The sequence below is a fragment of the Lotus japonicus genome, chromosome 2 (genome assembly GCF_012489685.1).
Source record: "Lotus japonicus ecotype B-129 chromosome 2, LjGifu_v1.2".
NCBI lineage: Eukaryota > Viridiplantae > Streptophyta > Magnoliopsida > Fabales > Fabaceae > Lotus > Lotus japonicus.
In genome coordinates, this window is record NC_080042.1 from 23,606,689 (window position 1) to 23,613,598 (window position 6,910).

The 6,910-nt window shown below is 38.6% G+C and overlaps 1 long non-coding RNA gene across 2 annotated transcripts; it reads left to right on the forward strand.

Moving 5' to 3' along the window:
* Nucleotides 1-724: 724 nt before the first annotated feature.
* Nucleotides 725-4,536, forward strand: LOC130737813 (uncharacterized). 2 transcript variants are annotated; one of them, XR_009018963.1, is made up of 3 exons: nucleotides 725-1,147; nucleotides 2,344-2,460; nucleotides 4,182-4,536. It is a non-coding gene; the product is annotated as an uncharacterized LOC130737813 (long non-coding RNA). The 2 variants fall into 2 exon arrangements; XR_009018962.1 differs by lacking the exon at nucleotides 2,344-2,460.
* Nucleotides 4,537-6,910: the final 2,374 nt, after the last annotated feature.

Below are 6,910 nucleotides of genomic sequence, written 5' to 3' on the forward strand. Positions count from 1 at the left end.
GTTTTCTCTTCCGACATCCACTGCAAAAAGTAACTTATCGGGTAAAATAGTTTTACCCCGACTTTGCGTTAGTCACCTAAAATACCAGGAAACCTCTTTTGAGTTTTGGATTTATGTCGCCAAAACCTATCTTAGAATTCACGGAGAATGAAGCCGGAAAAATCGGAATCACTCTTATATTTTTATCTTAACTCTGAGTTAAATCCTCCGATATCTAAACAAAACTGTACCAGTTTACAAAATATCTACTCATTCTTATCCTATCTCTGATAAATATCTATTCAACCTTATCCGATCTTTGATATATATCTACTCATTTCTTGGTTAATGGATCATTTTAATTTGCTCAAAGTGATCATAATTTATATTTTACTATTTCATAAAGTTCCTCATAATTTTTAGTATAGTTATATATCCATTAGATATTTTTCTCTTAACTTTGTGAGCTAAATTCTTAAGTGTATAAATCAATTTATACCAGTTTACAAATATCTTTCTTAAATATCTAAACATCCCTATCCTCTCTGATTCTTTTCTTTTCTGGCAGCACCCATAAACACACGCACACCACGGTCCCTCTCTTTCTCTCATTCTCGTCGACTGTCTTGCTCAATTCTGACTTTTCCTTCTTTCTCTTCATAATTATCTTTCTTTCTTATTCTTCTTCTTCTCTATTTCTATATATATATATATATATATATATATATCTATATATATATATATATATATCTCACCATCCTTATCCCCCATCCACTGTCATACTCGACACACCCATTCCTTTTTCTTCATTTCTTCCATGCCAACTTCATCACCATATATCATGTTCTTCTTTCTCCTTCAATCAAAGACAAACCACCACCGTCCATTCTTCTCCTTCTCCTCTCTATGGCCTCAAAAGGAGCAGCACCCACACGCACCACATGAGCCACCACCTTCACGTTTTCTTCCTCTCCATGGCAGCACCTCACCATCACCACCGCCCCTCCTCCTCACCATGGCTGTTGTGTCCAGCCAAGAGGCCACCACGAGGAGGCCAGCACCACAAGGAACACGTACAGCCCCATTCATCATATGGTATTGTTCAAGCTTCATCATCCATATCATGACAAGGAGACACCATCACCATGCCACTTTACTTCCTCATGTGGTAAAACCTTTTTCCTTCCTATCTCTGATTGATAAACTTCATTTACATGCTTCAAAATTCTTAGAACAAGATTTGATCATTTCATGAAATAAGGATTTAAGCTCCTTCACCATCATCTTCTCATTTTCCTTGGTAAAAGCCTTAATTTCTTGATTAGTATGTCTGTATATTTGATTTCAAAATTTATCTGGTGTTTGAGATAGTGATATGGTGCTGAGAACATGTTGGAAATTTCAAAACCACGTTCTGTTATGAATTCCGTCACAAACATCAGTTTTTCCGTCACAAAGCTCTGTTTTTCCGTCACTAACAGAACCTGCAGGGGACAATTTCCTGTTTCGGTTCTCCAACTTGAAAATTGCATAACTCTCTCATCTTTTATCCGTTTTAGGTATATGACCACTTTTTAGAAAGCCCCAAGAGTCTACTTTAATATAAAATATATTTGAAACTCTTTCTACTGCTAATTGGCTGAAGAAAATATATATTTCTAACGTAGTATGTTTTACTAATCTCTTTACAAAGGTTGTTGTGGTTGAGTAGAGTTTCATGTTAATGTATTAAGTTTTCTAAAAATTTGTTTTCTTTGAGTTAAGTGGTTTTGGGGTTTTAAGGATTTTGTTTTAAGCCTTAATTAGTTGTTTTAAGTGCTAAAAATAGCTTTGAAATAGATTTGGCGAAAAAGGAAAATTTGTACATGGTTATGTAGGTGTGGCCGAGACTATGGTACGTGCTTTGGGTTTGGAAAATTACTTCTGAACTTGTTTTTTTTCTTTAATGAAAATCCTAAGTTAAGTTTGAGGACTAAAAGTTTATTGTGGGAAAACTTTGGACTTAAGACACAAGAGGTTGAAGAGTTTTGGGTTAAACTTGAGTTTTAAAAGTCTTGGGGTTTGTTTGATAAATTTATTAAAGATTGAGGGTTGAAAAAGAACTTACTCTTAGATGAGGACCTTTGCGTGATTATGTGTTTGTCAAGGGACTAGGGTTGAATTACTTAAAAATTGAGGGGTTGTTTTCCTTATGGGCTTTTGAAGGACCGTTCTTTAACTTGCAAATATCTTCTCTTTGGACTTTAGTCCTTGAAACATAAAGCATATGCATTAACCTAAGTGAGTTAGAATGATTAGCTAAACTTGTTTTGGAACTTTAGATGTGACCTTAGAGGCTAAGGTTTAGTATATGAACTTGTGAAGGGTACGAAGGACGAAAGCGCCTTGCGGCGAAGCTAAAGAATAAAAGGAAGCGAGCCGACGTGGAAAACAAAGATGTGATTGGATTGAAGTTGCAGTTTAGGAAAGAAATTGGCTAAGGTAAGGGCAACTTACCTTACTAGCTAATGCTTTAGGTGTCGACGAATTCGACTTGATTTATTGTTTATGCACTTGTTTGTGATTGACTGGGAAAAGTTTTCTGAGGCTTCGGCTGACAATGTAGATGATTCATCTACTGAATGTTTTTGGAGATTGACTTACATGCTATGTGCTATGTGGGTAATCTAGGATGTGTGGTGCATGCCTTATATGCTAAGTGCTATGTGGTTATTGCTTATTATGTTGATATATGACATGTTGATTGATGGTGCTGAGTTATTTATGCTTTAGCAATGAAATCTGAGTTTCTGAATAGTGAGAATAGCGGGCAGGTCATGCCGATTTTATTTTGAGAGTTTTGGGGAAAGTTTGATAGGACGAATGAGATTCGGGACTTGTTATGGTGTTTTATGGATCGAGACATTCTCTGGTGTCATTTGGGGATTAGAAGATCCCGAGAACTGATAGGATTTGCGATAAGACTAAAAGGATACTATTTTGTAAAGAAAACTCATAAGACATTAAACAACCTCTAAATCTTCACATAAGGATAATAAACTCGAGAGGAAGCTTCGGATGCAAATCTTAGTTTTGGAAAACGAGAAGTGTCGTCGGATCCAAGTGTTGATGGAGTTTGATAAGTTTTGAGTATGTTGATACTCTTGTGCTGTTGGAGCAGCTATGTGTTGTTGGGCTATCCGGGGGATAAGTCCGGAAAATTGATATTTTCCGAGTATGTTGATACTCTTGCTCGTTGAGCAGTTTTGACCATCGGATGGAGATGAGTCGGATGATTTGGAGATCATCAGGAGATACAGTATATGCCTTCGGGTACAGTATATGCCTTCGGGTACAGTATATGCCTTCGGGTACAGTATATACCTTCGGGTACAGTATATCTATATACCTTCGGGTACAGTATATCTATATACCTTCGGGTACAGTATATGCCTTCGGGTACAGTATATGCCTTCGGGTACAGTATATACCTTCGGGTACAGTATATCTATATACCTTCGGGTACAGTATATGCCTTCGGGTACAGTATATGCCTTCGGGTACAGTATATACCTTCGGGTACAGTATATCTATATACCTTCGGGTACAGTATATCTTTATGCCTTCGGGTACAGTTTATGCCTTCGGGTACAGTTTATGCCTTCGGGTACTGTTTATACCTTCGGGTAATTCGGACATCGACGGGGGATATGATCGACCGTGAGGTTAGGATCGACCTGTTGATTGTCGGGCATGGCGGAGGGAAAAGTCGACCCGCAGGGTTAGGACTGATCCGGCTATGTCAAGGTTGTAAGTGACACCCGAGGGTTATGGTCGACACAATGCCAGTGTTAGGACCGACTCGATCGTGCCCAGCCTACTTCTTCCGGAACCGTTGAAATTGACGTTGCATTGACATATCATGCACTCTAACTATATTCGTTGAGATTCTGATGATTTGATGTTGATAAACATCGTTATGTGTTTTGATGTTGATAAACATCGTTATGTGCTTTGATGATTGAATTGTATTAGAGATTTGATAACATGCTATGTTTAAACCTTAGGGTAGACAGTGCAGAACTCATACGTATATATACAACATATATATATATACCCCTTATACTTTACTTGTTGTCTTGTATTCTTTATACTATATTCCGTAAGTTGACCCTTGCACGTGCTACCTGTGTTTGGGGGGCTATGTATGCCCTTTTTGTCAGATGCCGTTGACGGATTGTTTCGTGATGCTTCGTCGTACGGGGAAGACCCGGAGCGAAATGACTACTACTGAGCCTTCGACGTGGACCCGGACTGAATTCATGACCAGATGAGGGTCGATGATGGAAGTATAGGGTATGGGTGTTTAGAGTCTACTAAGGTTGGGTGTTAGTGTCCTAGCTCTAACTTATTCTTATTTTTGAGGGCTTGTGTTGCTGACACTTGACCTTTCTTTTGGTTTGTACTTTTGCCTACGGGCGTTACCTTTTCTTACTTCCCGTCACTGGAGTTTTACTCGTGACGTGGTTTACTACTTACAGCGGGGGCTGTAATATATATTGTGTATTAGTTCTGCTATCTCTCGCATTTGCGTTTATTGATTTTAGTCTTGTTTATATTATCAAAAAAAAAATAATCCATGTTTTTCCGCCTAAAGTTTCTTTTGGTTACTAAAGTGACGCCACCGAAATCGGGGTGTTACAATATACTCCAAGACTTGTGATGTAGCCGTTGCTAGGGTTTTATCCGTTGGAGTGGCAATCTTGTAAAATCAGACTGCAAGGCTGCACGAGGTAGGTGGTGGACAGACTATGACTTGTACGATGTTGTACTATGATAGCGACCTGTCCTTTCACCAGTTGACTTGAGATCTGAAGGCTTCAGATGAACTTTGGTGAAGCTTCTGATCCTCGTCAGATTGAAGCTTGGATTCTTCTGACCTTGCAACTTCTGCTTCTGAACAAGTTCCTCAGAACTTCTGAACGTCAGAGCTAGAATAGCTTGGGTCTTCAGAACCAACTTCTTGCCGGTCTTCAGAACTTAAGTCCTCTGCTTCTGGACCGTTCCACTGGAACATCTGGTCTTCAGAACTTCTGACTTGAGTTCTTCAGAACTTCTTGAGAGCTTCCATCTTCAGAGCTTCTGAAGTATTTGCCACTGTTCAGAACGAACATGGTAGGTTAAAGAGCTCTCTTTTTAGTAACCCTTGGTTCTTCTTCTTCTGAACGAATAGGCTTGGGTCAGATTCAGAACCTGTTTATCACATCTTAAACAGACAAACGTTAGGGTACCATAATTGTTCATCATCACAAACCTTAATTGTAATCATCAAAACATAGAGATGCAACCACTGATCAAACCTTGATCTTACAATCTCCCCCTTTTTGATGATGACAAAACAAGTATTTTGATGAACAATTTTTACACAATAAACTGAATACACAAGAGAGAAAAGATCAGAGATTAAACTTATCCTTGTGTAACGGTTTGTATTGCTCTTTCTGAATCTAGGATAACATCTGATTCTGATCTAGGGTCTCCCCCTGACTCCCCTTGAATCTATGACTTGATGAATTGGTGAAGAGTCTAGATTCGGAGTCTGGTTATGTGATCAGAATTTACGCTTGAAGAGATGTATACTCATCAGAAGTGATGGTTCAGAACTTAGCGTATATCACATAATAACATAGAGTCTTGTCCAGATATAATCGGAATAAGGCGTCAGAAGCAAATTAGTTCAGAATATGAACAAAATGTATTCCTTATTTGAGACACTTGACAATATCTATGTGCTATAAGTAATTATACTTATTCTCCTCCACTAGTTTTAAATATAATATAAGAAAAAATTTTATCAAAACCATTTTTATGTACTCCCCCTTTTTGTCATAATCAAAAAGGGTGAAAAACAAAACCAACAATAACAATAACAAGAAGGTGATGCAAAGAAGAGATGTTCTTATTACTGAACGGGGAAAAAGTACAGAGGATTGAAAGGAATGAAGAAGACTAATCCTAGATATATAGGAAAGCTCGAGAATTCTTCATGGAAAGAAGTTGAAGGTGTAGGGGACGAATGTCCTGATCAATTGAGGCTAACTGGGTAGCCAGTTCTTCCTTTAGAGCTGCATTCTCTTGGACAGCGTCTGGATCCGCTTCATGGTGATCTTCTTCATATTCCAGAAGCAGACATATGCCCTGGAGCTGAGCTTCAATGTCCTCCCGGCGAGTGGTCAGACGAAGGAGGTCATTCAGAACTTCTTGAAGGTTCTGAAGACAGTGAGTCTGATGAGATGTGAGCCAACATTTCAGAAGACTCTCAATTTTCTCAAGAGCTTGAGAAATCGGAGAAGAAGAAAGATTAACGCTCCATGGAAAGACTTGGTCAAATACCAAAGTCTTCAACTGAATGATAGAGAAGTGAATTGCGTTGTGATGGAGAAGAAGGATTGCGGAGATTATAAGGAGAAAAAGTAACAGAAAAACATGCATAAAACTTATCAAATCATAAAGGCATGTGAGTTACGAAGAAGACTATGCATTGAATCATAGAGGAATAATTTAACACAGTCAACATAAAATAAATTCAGTCATAACAAATAAATGCATGCATGATGGAAGTGAGGAATTCAAGGCTTGGAAGTGGAGGGAAGGTTTTCCATCAGATACTTCATGATTGCTTCCATTTTGCTTGAGGACTCCTGGATTTGCCTGCTTTGCTCATTCTGAACACGGCCTTGTTGCTCAACCATCTGAAATAACCTTTGCTGATCATCCTGAATTCTGTCAATCCGGGCAGCAAGAATTTCAACTTCTGGAGCTGGAGCAGAGGTAGGAACTTCTGGAGCTTCAGTATGAGTAGCAAATTCAGCCTCTGAGGACATTGCAATATCAACTTGAATTGGCCCTTGCTTCTCAACTTCATTACCATCTTCATCTTCCAGAATTACTA